General features: G+C 47.3%; 1 long non-coding RNA gene across 2 annotated transcripts; it reads left to right on the top strand.

The window, feature by feature from the left end:
• The first annotated feature begins 2,567 nt into the window (after positions 1-2,567).
• LOC146056761 (uncharacterized) lies at positions 2,568-20,662 on the top strand. Of its 2 annotated transcripts, XR_014469398.1 has the most exons (5): positions 2,568-2,794; positions 8,683-8,751; positions 9,566-9,838; positions 11,204-11,285; positions 20,505-20,662. It is a non-coding gene; the product is annotated as an uncharacterized LOC146056761 (long non-coding RNA). The 2 variants fall into 2 exon arrangements; XR_014469399.1 differs by lacking the exon at positions 11,204-11,285.
• Positions 20,663-21,144: the final 482 nt, after the last annotated feature.

The raw sequence follows: 21,144 nt of genomic DNA, 5'->3' as shown, positions 1-21,144 counted from the left end.
TCTGCCTCATAACTACATACATACATACATACGTGTACAGTACTTACTTCTGGGGCCAGTAAGTCAGTCCTAACGAATGTAACCAGGACTCAGGAATGAAAGCCCACGTCAGATATAGGACTGGAAGACAACAAGAGAGAGGCATGAAGGACACAAGTAGCCCTGGACCAGTCATAGGACATAGGAGACTAGAGCCATGAATTGGGTCCACCAAGATATTAGTCCCTCTGGTATTTCCCACAATGGGGGAGATGTGTCAGCGGCTTTGACCATATAATGACCAGCAACAGAAACGCAGAACCAGCCTGGGTTACGTTTATTCCTATTACCATTGTAAAGCTATCGGTCCAAGATGCCAATCACAACCCTTTAAACAAAAATGTCATAGTTCGTTCAGCATCACATTCCACCCCACGTTCCTCTAACTCTCCTATCCACTTGGGCTGTGGGGTCAAGCGGTTCCTAGCCAGTGCCGCTGTGGCTGCAAAGAGCACGCTTCTCACCTACTGGGTCCCCTATGTTCAGACCTTGCTTTCCCAGACCAAGATGAGTCTCAAAAGCGGCTATGCAGCAGACTTCTAGGTATAATGTGGAGATAACCGATAACTCCTCAGCACACGGGCAAACTCCCTCCCGACCCAACTCTCCTGCTCACTCCCAGGAAGAGAGGGCTGGGGGGCGGCGGCGGCTGTGGAACACCGAGTATTATATGGGCATCCACATAAAACCGCTGAGCATTCCCCTGCGAACACAGGCGTGGGGATGCCAGCTCTAAGCGGATGGCTGACGTTACATGCCCACCACCAATTGGGTGGATAGTGGGCATCTGAAAGCAAGTATGGACTTCCAGAGCGATGGGGCGGGTGTTCAGCAAGGCGGCATTATCTTCGGTATCACTTTAATTGCTCTTCAGTAACTGCGCTTGGTTGGATAAAACCAATCGGAAGAGCAAAGTGTAAGAGTGTAATATAAGTTAAATCGATGACAGTTTGTATAGACGCCCCCCCCCCCCCCCCCCCGTAATGTTTCCCTCTTGCGTCTGATTGCAGCGTGCAGAGATGACGCAGCCTGAATGACATTCCGGATCCCATAGCCCCGATTGGTCATTAGTATAGTTCTCATGTCACCAATACTCACTAAATCCACACTGAGACGCCACGTAGAGGACAAATCCATATATGGCTCTCTCTGGCAGCGGGGACGGGGAGTTCTCTACCATCCTGTGACCTCAGACAGCCTGGTATGGAACAGAAGAAGATTTGTCATGGCTCACGGCTGAGAACACAAGTAGCACATATTCTATAACCTATTGCAGTGGTTTCCAAATGCGGTCCTCGTGGCAATCTAATACCCTTTTGCCACTAGCACGGGGGTGTTTTTTTGCTAGTGGCAACGCAAAATCCCGGGTTGATTGACCCGGAACTCCAACCCTGGTAACTACCAGGGTTGAACCTGGGCCGCTTGTGTAAACAGGTCGACGCGACCTGGGTCCCATTCACTACACTGTAAAGGTGCCGCTGGGAGATGCTGTCATCACCCAGCACCGCCTCCTGATGACATCACACGCCCAGCTTTATGCCTGGTCGGATGGTTAATGTGAAAGTGCTTGCAAGCCTGGTACAAAATGCTGGGTGTGACCCGGCTTGCTAGTGTAAAAGGGGTATGACAGTCCAGGTTTTAAGAATATCCATGCTAGTGCAGAGATGGTATAATCACTAAGGCAGGGTTGCCGACCCTCCCGGAATTTGCGGGAGTCTCCCGAAAATCGGGTCCTTCCTCCCGGCCCCCGGAAGGGTGGGCAACCCTCCCGGAATCAGGGGGACCCCCACTGAGCCCCCCAATCGCGGCATGCAATCCGCGGGTCTCAGGGGAGGGGGCGGAGCTAAAACGGCACAATCGTGACATTTTAGCCCCGCCCCCTCCATGGCTAACTGTTATTTCGGTTATTTGTTGTAATGGGGGGCTTCTCCCGGAGAGGATATTTTGAAAGTCGGCAACCCTGCACTAAGGTATTAATAAAGCGGTGGCATCATATACCCGAATGACACCCGATGCAGGGTAAGGCTTGCTGGGAGGGGCGTGGCTTTGTGGGCTGGACCACCAAATTCAACACGCCAAGGGTCTTGGAGATGTGGTCTGCTCTGGCTGAAGTGGCGGCTTCTTCACATTGACAGGAGCCTGATGCTGCACATTCATCTCTGCACTAGATAAACAATGAGCTTGTAGGTGAGGTCTTTGGGGGGAGAGTTACCGAAGCTTGGAGAGAGATGAAGTGGCGATAGATAGGGACAAGAAGGACTTGTTTATGGGTAAAAAGAAGACAAAAATGTCCACTTACACAGACCTGAGTGAGCCCCGACCAGGGAATGTGCCGTCATACAGTAGCAGCAGATGGATCCTCTCCTAGGAATAAAGCACACATTTAGAACACGTGCCGTCCTAATACACATCAATATAGTTGTAATGCCCACAATGAATGTGTCAACATTTTTAGCATGTTGACTTTAGAATTTCTGTCTGTAATGAAAAACTGTAATGTAACACTGCTGCTAACCCCCTGGGGAAATGTCGACACTGCTGCGGTCATAAGTCAGTGTTGACATTTTGCAGGTGTCAACATTGATGGTGATATTTTTAACCATGTTAATATTTTTTTTTTTCCAGATCATCACCGTTGACCTGCTGTTGACATTGATAATGCCGACATCTTGACAGCATACCCTTACAGAAACATTTTCCATTTACATTTGGGAAAGAGTTTTACACAAACAGAACTCTGCAAAGAGCGAATCAGGTAAAATCTTATGTGGGGCACAAGGCGGAGAGTAGCAGCCAGACATGGAGTCTAGCCGCTACTCTCTAATCCTTGGAGAGAGATAAAGTGGAAGTTCCAGCCAATCAGTTCCTGTCATTTTTCACACACAGGTATGTTCTAACCTCCGCCGCCACTTACTGTCCCCCTCTGTCGCCTATGCCAATGATACTAAATGCATATGCTCTAACATATGCGATTAGTATAGCAACGGGTAGCTTTTGCGAAGCAGCCGGCGGAGGGTGAGCGGCTCCCCCTCCCTCCCTTACCTGGCTGCTGCTAGGTGGGCTCCGCCTCCTCCCCCCTGCACCTGAGGAGGATGTACAGTGCAGGGAGGAGGAGGTCACTGGTTACCCCCGACACAGGTAAGAGATGAAGGGGGGGGGGGGGTGGTGTCGGCGCTGGATCGCGTTAAGAAGCCCATAGTCTACTCAACGCAGTGCAAAACCCAATAATGGGTTTTTTTACAGCATTTTTCATTTATACCCCGTTCTCACTGCTGCAAAAACCCGGGTTTTTGCCAGGGCAAGCAGTAATTTTGCGTGTCCTGTCTCAGTGTGAAATTGTCTTTGTGTAATTCCCAGGTGATATGCCCTGGGAATTAGACATGGGTTTTTTGCAGGGTTTTTCCTGGATAATACACGGGTGTACGACAGTGTGAACAGGCTAGACCCGGGTTTTTCACACATGATGCCAAAAAACAAGCTCATTGGGGGATGTAATCATGTGATATGTGACAGCCAGCCAATAAAAGCTGTTTTTTAAACAGTCAATCACAGCAATTTGTACAAATTTCCCAACACCCAATCAAATTCCACACACTTGTTGGAAGGCAGACCATGGAAAGCAGTGTGAAAGGGGCAGACAGGGGAAATTCCCAGGTCTGAGGTGCAGTATGAAGGGGGTCTGTTGAGCTGAGAAGCTCTGTGCCCCGCCAAATATCTGGCAAGAAAAACCCGGAATTTTGCAGGGGCGGCAATGAGATCGCGGCATTAGAGCATCCCGCCCACAGCCTCTCCCATTGCAGTCAGAAGCTGACTGGCTGGTAGATATGCACTTCGAAAATGCCCCTACATCGCTCCGTGTGTAGGGCCACAGCGATAGTGATGCACGGCCCGGCGCGCTGCTATCAGCGGGCAATTAAGATCCTGCCTGCTGGATAAATCTAGTCAGATCGCCGGTCAGGACCTCACCTGAGAACACCGGCCCTGACCGATCGCTCAGCACACAGTGCTGATACATCGCTGTGCACAGTCATCCCGTATGTAGGCCCCATTAGTATAAAGACCCAGCAGGCTGCACCTGACAGGTCACTACTCGACGGGGGGAATGAATTCGACTATGGGTGGGGCAAAAAGGGCGTGAGGAAAGATAACCCTCTTTACAATAAACAACGTGCCATTCCTCTCCTCACCTAGATCCTGCGCACTTAATAACTGAAGCGTGAGACATCAGGGCGCCATGTGGGGAAACAACATTCACACGCATGTAGGTCATTAAAACCTATGTGCCGGATATTTTCCATTACAGAGGATAATTCTTATCACATATAAAAGACTTATTAAGGCGAGAAATAGGGTGTTTTTTTGCTGAAGTCGCGCCTCTTCCCTGTCAGCGGAATGGTTTTTTTTCTGGGAACCGCAGCAGTAGAAATATTTAATTTAAAATGTGAAGTCTTTGTGGGAGGTAGAACTGGAGCCTCAGTGCGCAATTCCAATGCAAATGTGGACTACCGCCGCCACGCGGAACCATCGTCAACAAGTATCACACAGCGACCGCGGCGGGTTTTTCCTAGTAAATTGCAGTGATAAAAGACATCATGGCAGAAAATGTCATAATTGCCACACGTTAGTAAACAGAGCTAAGAATCGTTGTGCCCGATTCAGACTCATTTGCTGGGCTAGTCATTATCGAACGACCGCATAAGCGCATTTTCCTCAGCGCGCATGTGCAAGCCGCCTGCAGGAAGACAGCCTTCGCCATAAAACGCAGGCGTTCCCCAGCCACTGCTCGCTGACATTGCTGCCCAGCGAGCTGGTCTGAATTGGACCCTTTCTGTAAGTATCTTATTAAGAACTTATATCCTGGATACAGAATGCTGAGGACTACCACATGTACATGTACACACAGACATTCTAGGGTTAATTTCGTTGGGAGCCAATTAGCCTACCAGTATATTGTTGGATTGTGGGAGGAAACCGGAGTACCCGGAGGAAACCCACGCAAGCACGGGGAGAATATAAAAACTCTGCACAGTTAGGTCATGGTGAGGATCGAACCCATGACCTCAGCGCTGTGAGGCTCCCTCACCTCGACTTACAGAAGTGCACAAGGATTTGGACAGTTCACGATTATTTATTTATTAATTATATAGCGCAGAATATTCCATTGCGCTTTACAAAGGAGACGGCGATACAACAAACTGGGTATTTACAGACAGTCAAAGGTAGGAGGGCCCTGCTACAATCTAGTGATTATTCCCATGGGAGTCTGCCAGGCAGGTTACAATATACCGCTAGGCACTAAAATAGAAACCCACAGACACTTTATATAGTATTTGGTTTGCAGTTTGCCTTCCAGTCAAGTGTAACAATATAAACATATTCTTAGATTACCTCAGAGGCAGCGATGGCTGATAACAGCGAGTCTGAGGACAGAGGGAGGGATGTCAGGAAAAGTTCACTGCAGTTAATCAACAACTTAGCTGAGGCGCTAATAGGAGAAAATGGTCAATGTAAGGTCAGCGGTCACAGGGACAGTGGGACCGAGCAGGTGTGTGACAGTGCTGTTATGTAACTCAGTGCTGGATACAGGCTGATGTATCATGGGCTGGCTGGCCGATATATTGTGTGTTATGTAACTCAGTGCTGGATACAGGCTGATGTATCATGGGCTGCCTGGCCGATATATCGTGTGTTATGTACCTCAGTGATGGATACAGGATGATGTATCATGGGCTGGCTGGCCGATATATCGTGTGTTATGTACCTCAGTGCTGGATACAGGCTGATGTATCATGGGCTGGCTGGCCGATATATCGTGTGTTATGTACCTCAGTGCTGGATACAGGCTGATGTATCATGGGCTGGCTGGCCGATATATCGTGTGTGATGTACCTCAGTGCTGGATACAGGCTGATGTATCATGGGCTGGCTGGCCGATATATCGTGTGTTATGTACCTCAGTGCTGGATACAGGCTGATGTATCATGGGCTGGCTGGCCGATATATCGTGTGTTATGTACCTCAGTGCTGGATACAGGCTGATGTATCATGGGCTGGCTGGCCGATATATCGTGTGTGATGTACCTCAGTGCTGGATACAGGCTGATGTATCATGGGCTGGCTGGCCGATATATCGTCACAGCGTTGGCAAGTGTGTACAGCAATATGTCTGAACGGCGTCACAGCTGGGAGGGCACATTCAGCTGGCCTAGCTGTATGACAGGGACCGACATACCAAGCAGCTGTTCAGCAAGTGTGTATGGGGCCTACAGACGGGGCGATTTCAGACCATTTTGTAAGCGATCTGGCTAGACCTCTTAGCGAATGACCCTATATCGCTCCGTGTATAGGGGCCATAGTGATGCTTTGTCCTATGAGCTGCTATCGCCGGGCGATTAAGTTCCTGCATGAAGGATAAATCTAGTCCGATCGCCGGGTGTTATCACCAGAGAATACTGGCCCTGACAGATCACTCAGCGCAGCGCTAATGCTGGCCACACATCAGACCAACTTTCCTCCAACCATCCAACTAGTTGATTGGTTGGACTGAAAATCTGGTACTGTATGGGGGCAAATGCCAATAAGCAATCTGCTCACAAACTCAGGAGAATGGACATTCAGTGAAATTGTTTAAATCAAACAGGTCCAACTACAGGACATTGTCTGAGTGACAGTTGTTGACCAGTTTCCGATTTAGGAAACAAATGACTTCATTACAAATAATATTTGCTCCCATCCAGTACCAGTTTTTTACTCCAACCAACTAGTTGGATGGTTGGAGGAAAGTTGGTCTGATGTGTGGCCAGCATAACACATCAATGTGCAGCACTGTGCGCAGAGGGGTTGGGATCGTTTACTCGGCCATAACTAGATCGACAAGTATTGGGTCGACACCACTAGGTCGACATGGATCTAGGTCAACGTGACATTAGGTCGACATGGGCTAGGTCGACATGGGCTAGGTCGACATGGGGTTTTTCACTGTTTTTTTTACCCGAATGTCGAGACAGTCGATATGGACACAGTTTGAAGTGCACCGCATCCCCTCACAATTCGTCGGGCACACTATTTTTTCTCCCACTACGCCCTTGTGGATGGTAGGGCATGAAATACCTCCTGTCGGCACAAAAAACTGTGAAAAACCCAAATTCGACCTTTTGACTGTCGATCTAATGTAGGGTTGCCTACCCTCCCGGAATGGCCGGGAGGGTCCCGAAAATCGGGCCACCCTCCCGGATTCTGGGGGACCCCCGCTCCTCCCCACCCCTGATTGCGGCTTCCCCCACCCCGGCCACAGTGTTTAAATGACCTTTTCTGACGATCTCCGGAGAGGGGGCGGGGCCAAAGTGTCATCATCGCGTCATTTAGCCCCGCCCCTCCGTAAAGATCGTCAAATTGAGGCACCTTCCTTCATGGGGGTGGGGCTTAATGATGTCACGTTTAAGCCCCGCCCCCGAACTCCTGCTGAAAGTCTCCTCTCCGGGCTTCCCCCGGAGAGGAGCTTTCTAAAGTCGACAACCCTGAACTAATGTCATGTCGACCTAGACCCATGTCGACCCAATGCTTGTCGACCTAGTTACTGTAGAGCTAATGACCGTATCCTGTTGAGAGTAATCTACATTGCTCACCAGTGTCACCCTGTCTGTAGGCTGCCTCCCCCCCGAAGATTTCCATGCATGCTCCCACACAAACATGCCTAACCTTTTGAAGATGTGTTCTACGGTTTCCTTTTCTGTATCTGGCCATGATAGTACTTCTCGTAAGGCCGATCCTTTTAGCTGACCAATCAGGATCTCTATTTGTTGCTCCACTGTTAGAGGATAAATTTTAAATGTCGACCGCATCTTCTTCTGGAAATCCGTAAACGTGGTGGTTTCCTTCCTTGGGTACTCTCCCGAAAACGTCGGCAACCAAGGGGTGCCAAAGTAATATGGCATGGTAATCACACTCCCACCCGTTACACCACTTTGACCGGGTAAAGGGCCAGGTGAGGAGCTGACCACGACTGACTGCTCCGGTTGTGCCTGACTTCCTGATGGCTTTTCATTATCTATCACTTCGTCCGCCATTTTCTTGATCGTATCCTGTTCAATGACGCCAAATGTAAACCTTCAGGTAATTGCAGATTCTTTACCTCTCACCGTCGATAGGTTCGGACTCCCAGTAGGTAAGTAGGTTTGCTTGTTTTTCACAGGAGATTTCAGACGGTTTACAACTTTTCTTTATTCATTGAAAGAATTAGCTTCTTGTACAGTCACAAGCATAACATCACAATACAATCAATACATAAAAGAACAGGGTATGGCAGTGGGTAATTAATACAGTACACCAAAAGATTTTATTGCACTGGAACCTGCATTCGACTCCTACGGTCCTCCTTTCGCCAGGGTTCACGTTAACTCCCTACTATAGCATCTTACCGTATTCACTGCAATTAACAATTAGGGTTAGCACCACCTCTTAAGTGGCAACAAACAAGGTAAGTATAAACGAATATTTAAATTAACTCCAGTCGAACATTTCATGCACCATGCACATTGAATAAGTGTATGCAACTCGTTACTATCCTATTATTGCGCAATAATATACTGTACAATCACTGCTTAACTCTAACTTTCTAAACTAAGCGCTTTTATTCCCTTACAGAGTTCTACCCCGTGGCCACAGTCCAGCGAAAACCCAGACAAGTCCGGAATGTTTACAGTGTGTACAAATGTAAGTGTAGTATCGTTAATCAGCACTTCTTTCTAGTCTTTCTCCTTACGGCATCCAATAATTTACTCCTTTCCCACCTCCTCTGAGCTAGAGCAAATGTACCTTCTCTCTGCACCGAGTAACGGGCATTTGACTTTCCTTGCTAGCAAGGTGATGCGTTAGAAACGGTAAAGTAGCCTGTTAGGGTAACTAACTGCGTTGCGCTGTATGCTGGCTGAGAATAGTTCTTACTTACTAGGCATTTGGACTTATTACTGTACTGATAACTGTCCTTCCTGCAGTATCACTCGTTCTTGTACTCCTGGGTTGGTCTAGTTATATTCTCCTCTTTCCGGGCGTCCCCAGGCCCCTTCGTAAGCCGGGTTTAGCCCTCCTTCACTAGTAGGTCTACGCAGGAATAACACTGCACTTAACAGGCCAATAGCCAAACTAGAAAATGTCACTCTTCACAATGTATCAGCGGAATCTGTATTTTGGGTAGGCTGGCTTTTTGTCACCGCAGTGGGCGTCCCCTGACTTACGCCGGGTTTAGCCCTGGTGACAAGCGACTATGGTATATGACTGCACTATACCTAGCGTTTGGAGTAATTATATCTACTTTCTCAGTCTAATTCGGGGTCACTGGCAGTTCACCGTTTGCACAGGCTGTTAACTGGTCGCATAGCTACAATGTTGCACAGTCTGAGCAATATGCTGGGTAGCGTGTATTCAGAGGCTGTTTAGGGTCCCTAGCTCTCTATCTCCCCGTTTTATGTGATCTGTGGCAATTCCGTGCAGCCTGTACTATGTGTCGCTTTCCCTTCTCTAATGACAGGGAGCTCTGGGCGGGACTCACCGTACTTGAACACCGGCCTCCTCCAGCCTCCGGCCTGTCAGGTCACTCCACGTCACCTCGGCTCAGCCCTCCAACTTAGATGCTGCCCAACGCTGCTGCTGCCTCCGGCCCAGCCCTCGGCTTCGGGTCCCGCCTCCTCAGTGACGCCGCGTCTTCCCCAGAGTTTCTCCACACTGCGCTACACCGCTGACCGCGGGTGAGGGAAGAAGATGGCAGCTCTCGGCAACATATATCAGCGGCTCCTTGGGGCGGGTAAGTGTCGCTTTATATTCTGTCAGCACCGCTATCCGCCTCCGATCCAGCTGCGTAGCTCTGCTCCAACCGGACGCCTCCGGAGAACTGCGCCACAGCCGTTAACGGCTCTCAACTTCCCTCTCTCTTCACGCGCTCCCCTCCAGCCACGAGCACCACAACTTTATTCACCTGCGCTGGCTCGAGGATCAGACAATTCTTCCCCCCAACCAGCGTCGTAGGTTCGCCCTGTAACTATTCCTTCTGGCAGGTTCAATCCATTTTCCCCCGTGAGAGGGGAGCTTGCTGTACAAATGAAATAGCTGTTGTGCCTCCTATGAACGTCTGGGTGACACAGTAAAGTCCCCGCTGCCCTCTGTGAGGGTAATCAGTAATTTCCTATGGAAGTCCTAATTGCCTTCTGTGAAGGCACTGTGTAACATATATACACGTTCCACTGTCCTTATTCCCCCTATGCCAGTCTCTATATGCTGTATAACCTTCACTGTCCCCTATGGGGATTAGTTAACCAATAAACATTGAGTAGCCTCTATGAGGCACAAACAACATGACATCACATGTCAGCCAATATGGGTGTTACAGGGGGCGGGGCCAAAGTGTCATCATCGCGTCATTTAGCCCCGCCCCTCCGTAAAGATTGTCAAATTGAGGCACCTTCCTTCATGGGGGTGGGGCTTAATGATGTCACGTTTAAGCCCCGCCCCCGAACTCCTGCTGAAAGTCTCCTCTCCGGGCTTCCCCCGGAGAGGAGCTTTCTAAAGTCGACAACCCTGAACTAATGTCATGTCGACCTAGACCCATGTCGACCCAATGCTTGTCGACCTAGTTACTGTAGAGCTAATGACCGTATCCTGTTGAGAGTAATCTACATTGCTCACCAGTGTCACCCTGTCTGTAGGCTGCCTCCCCCCCGAAGATTTCCATGCATGCTCCCACACAAACACGCCGTTCACCTAATCGACCGCACACCACAACCCCCCCCCCCCCCGCTGCTCCCCCATCGATCGTCTGAAAGCCCGAACACCCAAACCCCCGGGAACCCGAGTGCACGAACGTGCCGATCACCCGAATCCATGAGCGACCGAACTCGCTTGATTAGCCGAGTGTGTGAATATGCAGGAACACATCCAAACACCTGATTCCCGGAGGGCATGAACGCGGCCAAATGCACCCAAACAATTAAATTTCTGAGTGCCTGAACTCGCCCGAGTGTGCGAACGTGCCAGAACGCCCGAAACGCAAACACATCCGAGTCTGATGAATATTAGGCGGCCCATATGGGGCCCTAATAAGAAAAGGGATCTTTTTTTTTTTAAACCATAATTTCCTGTTAATATTTAAAAATAAAATATGTGCGATCCACAGGATTCTAAAGGCATTTTCATCACTACACCAAGCGGATGGATACTGCGGTCTTTTATACCTCATCTGATTGGACGCCTGTGAGGTATTTATAGCCTGACTCGTGCTCTGGTATAATAGATGTACCTGCCTTATCCATAGCAGCTGAACTCTGTCCAACCTCTGTCACGTTCACCTGAAGGAATGTGCTGTGTGAGGGAGCGAGGCCTGATGCACCACTGTCCCTTGCGGCTGCTGATAGCAGGTCTGCAGGCCATGGTGAGAACATGAATGTTTGTTTCTGTCCCCTGAGTGGACATCAGTATCTCACCACCTCCTGTAGTTTAGATAGGGCTGCGGTGACCTACCCCTGAACCGGTCAGCCCCATTGGCCTAGATGTCATGTGCATGCACCCCCGGGCCGGATAACTGACCTGTAACTGTAGATCAGGCATGTCCAACGTTGGCCCTCCAGATGTTGTGAAACTACATATCCCAGCATGCTTTGCCACAGTTTTTCTATTAGAGAATGCTAAAACATGCTGGGATGTGTAGTTTCAAAACATCTGGAGGGCCGCTGCGCTCGCCATGCTTCAGGCACACGAAGTAATAAAAGTATGAACGAAGTCTGTCCAAGCCAAAAACACATGAAAAACATGTGTCAACCATGCCCATTAAAACTTAAGCTTGTGTCGACCTTCTGTCATTGTCGACCATTTTTAGGTGTCGACCTAGGGACTGGATACCAGCCAGGAGTCGCATGCGCAGAGTGACGCCCTGTAGTGCACCCAGGGGGGGGGGGGGTTTCCGAGTACCCAGAACCACCCCCTGATGAAGCAAATAAAATGTTTTGCTGCTCGAGCTTTGCGGACATAGCTCCACCCACTTTCCGTATTAGGCTCCACCCACTCACAGCATTTTTCCGCGAATCGCGGGGCTGTATAATGATGGGAGAGTTGAGGCACAGGAAGGAGCACCTTTTAAGACCGACTAGCGTAGAATTAATTTTTGAACTGTAAAATATATGGGTGTATGGTTTATTTCTATTTAATGAAACAAATGCACCGTCACCAGGTGCAAGTAAAGCACCGAAATGTTTAAGTCTGTATAGTCACAAAATAAATAAATATATATATTTTTTTAATTATTTATTCCATCTGGAAACCCCCTTTACAAATCACGTGTTTGCCCCTGATGCCGGCAGCCGCACTGCATGCTGGGTGGAATCAATATCAGATCCCTCACCCTGCGCTTCTATGGGGGGGAACGCTAGCGGGTGCCGGACGGCTCCCTGACAGGCGGGATTCCGACAGTCAGTACTGCGACGTCGGAATCCCGACTGCTCCTTCGTGGGGGTCCATGACCCCTCGTTTTTTCCTCGTGAAGCCGGACTTCAGGGGAAGATGCATCAAACTTTCTTAAGGGACAAGTGGAAGCGTTGCCTTTAGCAACCCATCAAATTCTAGCTACCATTTTGTAGTAGGCACTAAATAAAAGTTCACTATAATTTGGCTGGTTGCTATTGGAAACATCTCCACTCGTACTCCTAATAGGTTAATTGGTTTATGACACACACAAAAAAAACACCCCACAAATGACCTGTGTTTGCGTACACAAGTGGGAAGGAATATTAATGGGACCCACATCCATATAGATTGTAAACTCCACTGTGTAAAGCGCTGCGGATTAGGTGTGCGCTATATAATGAACTTAATAAAGAACAATATAAAAGGTGAGGCAGCCATTTTGTCAAGGTCATCACCTTGTGACTTGCTGAAGCTCGGGAGGCCTTATTATCTCACAGAGGTCACAGGCGTTTGAACTGCTAACCTCTCGTCACTGACAGACAACTGGGAGACATATTTTCCCAAGCTCAGGGGTCAATCAAGTGGAGGGAGCATGGCTGCAGGACAAATGATGTGGATTCCCAATATTTCACAGTGACACTAGCTGAGGGGAAGGGATTATTATCTCACTGCTGCCTGACCTGCAGACATCACTCATCCAGCTGCACCCGCAGATAACATCACTCAGGGTCACCTAATGGCCCTATATAAGCCCCTCACCCTTCTCACTTTTACCTCAGACAAGGACAGACGGCAGCACAATGCTACAATAGGAACTGACTGGAGATTTTACCTCAGATTGCCATATTGCCAGCGATGGGAGTGTGCACCGGCGATATATCGCCGTGTGCGGGCTCCCGTTTTCTCCCCCATAGTGATAGCTGGTCGCAGGAACATGCTCCTGCGACCAGCTGATTTCCACTGCCGGGCTACCCCGGCAGTTTCTTTTTCATCAGTGACCATCTCTGGTCGCTGATGCAAACGGGACACTGAGCGATATATCGCTCATCGCAAGCGATATATCGTTTATCGTGAGCGATATATCCCCCCATGTGTACAGGGCTTACCATCCACTACGGTAGGGTGGGAGAATATAATAGTGTGCTGAGTGCAGCGAGTACACTTAGACAGTGTCCAGTGTCAGTGACCATCAAATGATGTGGGTGTTTATGTACATCATCCATTCGCAGCAAGTGCAAACGTATGCGCCTTGCGAATGGTGGGCAGGCGTACCACCATTCACAAGGCGGGATCTGGTTCACTCGCATCCGAGCGGATCAACCAGAAGAAGATCTCTTAGAAAATGCCCCTACATCGCTCCGTGTGCAGGGGCCGTAGCGCTAGTTACGCGCGGCCCAGCGCGTTGCTATTTCCCGGCAATTAATATCCGGCATGCAGGATAAATCTAGCAAGATCGCCGGTCATGGCCAGTGTTCTCACAAGAGAACACTGACTCTGACAGATTTTGAGTGATCTACATTGCGCCAGATCCGTGTCGCCCCGTGTGTAGGCCCCTTTAGTCGCACACAGATGTACAAAGCTCACACAACCCACTGACCAGTGTATGAGAGCAATGCGGGATGCACCGGAAGGTCGACTGAGGTGTGTAGTTCGTGAACAGCTGTAGAGACGCTTATTGCCACCTCTGCACTAGAGCATGGAGGGAAAATAGAATAGTGTGCCCGAAGCTTTGTGAGCGGTGCGAGAGTCTACCGTACGCTTAGAAGTCTATATCTAGACAGGTAAAAATAAAAAAAATGCAAGTCGACCTTCTACATTATCTACCTTCCGCCGGTCAAACTAAGGACCATGTCAACCATCCTGTGTCGACCTTTCTTGGGTCGACCGAATGACACATACCCAGCAATGACTTCACGGAAGGTAAAGGGGAGTGCCAGAAAAACACAGATGAGCCTGCGATCTCGTCTCACTTCCTGCGGCCTAAGGATACTCAGAAGCCCGATCATCAACTGATCAGCAAGAGACGATGAGTGTTTGTTCTTGGACTAGCAAACTTGCCGGTGGGCCCCTCAATACAAATCTAGGCATCTGTGACAATTGCGTAATCTCGCGTAGTATCTATAAGGGCTGTGGATTCAGAGGAAATTTTGCGTACCTGGAGTCGGAGTCGGCAAACAGTGCACCGACTCCGACAATTATAATGAATGACTTCTCTAGTGTAAAGGTGGCCATACACATGCAGATTTATCTTCAGATCTGGCTGGTTGGAAAAAAAACATGGTTATGGATGAGAGCAAATGACAGTGGACCATTTTGGAACAAAAGAAGGTCTCGATGGCGCTGAACTCGTATGTCCCTCGAAATATGTGTTTCTCGTGATGTAGGGAAAGTAAGTATATGAAAAAACGTATTAAAATTTCTAAAGAAATAAATATAAAAAAGAAGGTGTTAGCAGGAAAAACACTTAGTGGGGGGATTCGTACCCAAACTCACTGGTTAAAGGTGTTATACAAGTGTATAAAGGTATCTTTTTAGAGGGTCCACCCGTGCAAATAGAAATGGATGGAATACCAAGGTAGTTGAACAGTATCCTAATGGCGTACCGTACTCACTGTATGTACAGGAGCTTGACGCCTATAAAGGTTTCTTTTGCTGACACAAAATACGAAATATCCAAATATCAAGATAGGTGCCTACCATACTCACTGTGCATGTAGGTAGGATACACATATAGCGGTTTCTTTAAATGTGGCCTGGTCTCTCAGATTCTCATCAACCCCATCCCAGGGGTGTACAGTATATACAAAGAGGAGGAGGACGGTGTCAATAAAAGGGTTTATTACTGGTACAACTGAAATGTGGCCAATTGGTCAATAGCCACAAACAGATAGTCCAATAAGCACAATAAAAACAAAGATAAAAGCACTCACTTCTCTGCCAACATGTTTCGGCGGTCACAGCCGCCTTTTTCAAGGTAGAGAGTGAGTGACCTGGCAGTGATTAAATAGCACATGGAGAAAACACTTCCGGGTTAATCTGATTAAATGAAAAAATCTCAAAAGGATATAATAAAGTGCATAAATATACTCTATTAATGCCGCTCTAGTGGCGAACAAGATAAGGGAGCTTACTTGAGAACGCCTAGTAGTTAACAGGCGTTCATTCCAAAGTTTATCCGCAGTGGAACGCATAATCGCGTGTATCTTCCGCGATGTGGAACGCAAGACCGGAAGTGTTGTATTAGACACGTCTCTCCTAGCCGGGTCATTTGATTAATGCGCCGCATCGGGCTTCCGGGCTGTGGAACGCACAGCCGGAAGACAGATAACGCTCAGAGGACATAGATAGTGGACCCATAATGTTTATATATAGCGCACCGCCAAAATGACAATAATTTAGCATTGTGCAGCGGGATGACCATAAATACATAAATATAAATCAAGCAGTCCTAAAAACTTTTAGATAATTATACCGCATTAAAAAAAGGGAGGGTCTTCATTCTATTGTGTGTTTTCTCCATTTACATAATAAATACAATTGCATTTCCAGATATAAAAAAAATACAAAAAAATTTACAAAAATAACAATATTTCAGTTTAATATGTTTAAAATTATTTAAAATATTTACAGAAACCACTTCAATTCAAAATCGTGGTTCAAGCCATCAGGAGATAGTGGACAGATTAAAAATCCATCGCGTCTGTTTTAACCATCTCCAACCCCCAAAAGCCTGTAATAGACTTGGTGGAGCTATTGTGTACTTCTAAAAAATGTTGCGAGAAAGGATGTTCTTTAAAACCTCTTTTAATATTTCTAACGTGCTCGGCAAGGCAAACTTTAAGGCTCCTTTTAGTCTTATATAATTTCTCACATGAACATCTGATGGCGTAGACAACGTAATTTGAATTGCACGTAATGAATTGTTTAGGCTTAACCCCTTCACGACATTGCCTTTTAAGGTAATTTTTTTTTTTTTTTTCCTCCTTGCGTTCAAATAAGCGTAACTTTTTAAATTTTCCGGCTATATAGACACATGAGGGCTTTTTTTTTGTGGGACAAGTTGTACTTTGTAATGGTACCATTTACTGTACCGTATAATATTCTGGGGAATCAGGAAATAATTCAATGTGGGGTAAAAAAAAAAAAAACCGCCATTGCACAATTTTGCGCTGGTTACGGTTTTTTTGGAGTTCATAGTTCGTTTAAAATGATGGGTTATCTTTATTCTATGGGTCGTTACGATTCTGGCGATACCAAACTTATATAGTTTTCGTTATGTTTTACCACTAAAAAAAAAATCGCAACTTTTACGGTTTTTCTAATTTGCGTTGCGTCGCCATGTTCTGCGGCTTATAACTTTTTTATTTTTCCACCTACGGACCTGGGTGAGGGCTCATTTTTTGCGGGCTGAAGTGTACTTTTTAATTAATACCATTATGGGATATGGGCGACTTTCTGATCTCTTTTAGTTATTTTTTTTTGGGTACGCGATGCGACCAAAAAACGTAGTTTTGGCGTTGGGGATTATTTTCCGTTTACGCCTTTAACCGTGCGGGATAACTAATGTTATATTTTAATAGATCGGACTTTTAGGAACGCGGCGATACCAAATATGTTTATTTTTTTTATTTTTTATTTATTTTTATTTGGGAAATGGGGAAAGGGGGGTGATTTGAACTTTTAATATTTTTTTATTTTTTTTTTATTTTTAAACTTTATTTTTTTTTTTTTTTTTACTTTTACTACAAGGCCCCCTAGTGTACTTGACCACTAGGGGGCGCGATCGCCTGTACTAGGTTCAGCCATAGAGCTCTATGGCTGAACGTAGTGATTTTATGCACTTCCTATTACATCCTGCCTGAGGCAGGATGTAATAGGTATGCATACACGGCCAGCACAGGGGTCTACATTAGACCCCTGGCTACCATGGCAACCGATCGGCACCCTCCGATCTCGCTGCGGGGGGCCCCGATCGGCGCCGGAGGGGGGCGCCCCCCCTCCGATCAGCTATTTAAGCACTGCGGGCGCTTTGCCCGCGGTGCTTAAAGGGTTAAACGGCCACGATCGGCGAACTCGCCGCTCGTGGCCGTGAGAGCAGGGACCTGGCTGTAATATACAGCCATTTCCTGCTCTCTTTCAAGCCAGCTCACTCCGTGAGCTGGCTTGATTCCCCCGCAACGGACATATGACGTATATATACGTCATATGTCGTGAAGGGGTTAATAATAGAGTGATTTAATTCAATCGCTGTAAACTTTCTGGTGGTTGATGGACATGATTTGCACATGGCACAGTCGCCACAGCGGTGAAATCCATTGTTACATGTAGAAATGGTATTCTGTTCAATAAAAGCACTTTTGACCAGTTTATCCCTGAGACTTGCAGCTCGTCTATAAACAAATTTTGGTTTATTGGGCAAAATATCGACTAGGACTGGATCCTCTAGAAGAAGTTTCCAGTTCCGTTTAAAAACCTGCTCAATGGACCTATGGTAGGCATTATACTGTGTACTGAAGGCTATGTTATAATCCTGGGTTTGGGGGTATCACTAATCATACTTGCCGACTTTGGCATACTCCTTTCCGGGAGAAGCCCGGAGAGGAGTGAAAGGGGGCGGGTAGAGGCTTCGTTTTGGGGTCGGGGCACGGGTGATGTCATCAAGCCCCGCCCCCATGATGGGCTGAAGCCTCAATTTGCGGGTCCGTGGGTGGGGGGAGGGGCTAAAAATGACGCAAATTGCGTCATTTAGCCCCGCCCCCTCCCGCGGACCCGCGAAAGTCATAGTTTTTAGACCGCGGGGAGAGGGGGAGCCGGGGCTGTAGGGAAATGCAGGAGACTTGCCCCCCTTCCCGGGGGACCGGGAGGGGGACCCGATTTGCGGGACCCTCCCGGCCATTCCGGGAGGGTAGGCAAGTATGTCACTAATGGGTTTATCTTTAAGCAGCTCCTCTCTTGAGAGGGACCTAGTCTCATCCAGGGCTACTTCCAGTAGTGTGCCATCATAGTGTTCATTCTAGCACCCGCTATATTTGAAAACCCATGCAGTTCCTCTTCCCTGCCTGGGGTGTCGCTGTCTGCTTTAGAGGTTCTAGCACAGTGTGGTCTGTATATCAGCACTGATATGCAAACCAGACCTGTGCTAGAAACACTAGAGCAGACAGTGACACCCCAGGCAGGGAAGAGGAACTGCATGGGTTTTCAAATATGGCGGGTGCTAGAATGAACACTACCATCATAACCTTTATTTAAAAATGTATTTTTCATTTTTTCGGCACTGGCTTCAAAATTGTTGGAACTTGAACAGTTGCGTTTCAGGCACACAAACTGTCCTTTAGGGACATTAGATACCCATCTCTTCAGGTGGTTGCTGGATGGACAAATATATGAATTACAATCTGAGGGTTTGTAGTAAATTGTGGTCAAGTTTGTTGTTCTCCACAAAGATTCTTAAATCTAAAAAGTTTACCTCAAGTTTGCTGATGTTAAATGTCAGCTGGATGTTGAAACAATTGTTATTTAGATACTCACAAAATTTGTTAAGTTCTGTTTCCTGTCCCCTCCATACAAACAATACATCGTCAATATAACGCCACCATTGGACCAGATTTGCACCCCAGCCATGGCCCGGCCACACCATCAGGTTTTCCCATCCAGCAATGAAAATATTCGCATAGCTGGGGGCAAATCTGGTCCCCATGGCTGTACCGACCTCTTGGATGTAGAAACACCCGTTAAAGTTGAAATAGTTTTTGAGTAGGATGAACTCGATCCCTTGTATCAATAGGTTTTGCAAATCAGGAGTAATGGTAGTTTTGAGCAAGGCTTGTTTGACAGCATGTATGCCGTCTCCATGTCTTATAATGGTATACAAGGACGTGACGTCTGCTGTAATCAGAAAACAGTCATCGTCCCAAATAACATCTTTTATCCTATTTAAAACATCCTTAGTATCTTTAAAGGTGAGACCTATTTTTGAGCACAATTGGCTGCAGGTGGTGGTCAATAAAATAAGATAAATTTGCAGTGATACTATTCGTGCCAGCGACGATAGGACGTCCTGGGGGATTTATTAAATTTTTATGAATTTTAGGCAAGAGATAGAGTACAGGTACAGAGTACTCCTCTCTTACCAAAAATCCAGCCGTATCACTACTCAGAGTGCCTGATGCAACATAACCATCAGTGGACCATTTGATTGGAAATGCTGGAAAACTGACAAACGGTCACTCATCCATAACCATGTTTTTGTTCCAACCAGCCAGATCTGAAGATAAATCTTACTAGTGTATGGGCACCTTAAGAATAAAGACCAATGCATGCAGTGCCTCACGTAACCACAAAACGAACACGTTAAGTGACCGTGAAAAAGCATGCTTTTCATGTGCTTCACTATATGGCACAATTCAGAGCACCAATACTTATAAATTTATTCTCCCTTGTAGTTTACAACTTATTTCCAAAGTTCAATAAGGTTTTTAATACCTCGTTGGTAGAAATCACCTGGTGTAGACTTGAAAAATTCATTCAACCAAGCTCTCCCACCATACGCACAACATCTTTTTACGCGGATGGTTGTTCGTTTACCTTGGCTAAGCCATTCCTTACGCTGGTTCATATTGATGTACAGGCACCATTTTTCGTTGCCAGTAACAATTCGGTAAAGAAATTGTTCCTTGTGTCCATGAATTGAACGGTGACGAGCAAGCAAACCAGCGGAGATTGTGGCTCGTTGATTTTTGTTGTCGTCACAAAGCATGCGGAACTCATGCTCCACACTTCTGAACCTTTCCTATTGTTTTTGTTCCCAAAACAACCAAATAAAGTGGTTTTTATCTTTGAACTGGTAAAGTTCCTGTTGTTTATGCCTACTGCTACTATCCAGCCATTTAATTAATTAATAAAACTTTGTTTTCATTGTGTTTTTCCTTTGCTTAAACTGTTCAATACACTAGACTGTTGGCTTCCCAGCCTCTAGTTTCTGTAGTAATAATATGTATGTTGCCTTTCTTTCCTTCAAGGAATGTATCAAATACATTCGCATATTAATACAGAGGAGTCGGAGTCGAGGAGTCGGCGTCAGAAGTACGAGGAGTCGGAACATTTATCTACTGACTCCACAGCCCTGGTATCTATACACATGTTACCACTGTGGCGGCACTACAGAACAGTATGGAACTCTCAGGTAACTGCACCTGCCCTTTTTCAGACATCCCTCTTGGTTTTGGCTTATTGTGTATTCAGTAAATAAGGACTTAAGTAACATCTGTTATATGTTCCATAAGATTGGGTGAAAGTTTTAGGACATGCAGGCATAGGGACAGGAGCATTCCCCATGAGCGCGTAGGGACAGGAGCATGCATTCCCCATGAGCGAGTAGGGACAGGAGCATTCCCCATGAGCGCGTAGGGGCAGGAGCATTCCCCATGAGCGCGTAGGGACAGGAGCATTCCCCATGAGCACGTAGGGACAGGAGCATTCCCCATGAGCTCGTCGGGGCAGGAGCATTCCCCATGAGCGCGTCGGGGCAGGAGCATTCCCCATGAGCGCGTCGGGGCAGGAGCATTCCCCATGAGCGCGTCGGGGCAGGAGCATTCCCCATGAGCGCGTCGGGGCAGGAGCATTCCCCATGAGCGCGTCGGGGCAGGAGCATTCCCCATG

This window comes from Crinia signifera, unplaced genomic scaffold (assembly GCF_055691185.1).
Source record: "Crinia signifera unplaced genomic scaffold, ASM5569118v1 HAP2_SCAFFOLD_89, whole genome shotgun sequence".
In the NCBI taxonomy this organism is placed as follows: Eukaryota; Metazoa; Chordata; class Amphibia; order Anura; family Myobatrachidae; genus Crinia; species Crinia signifera.
Note: the sequence above shows the minus strand (reverse complement) of the source record. Positions and strands in the feature narration are given on the sequence as shown.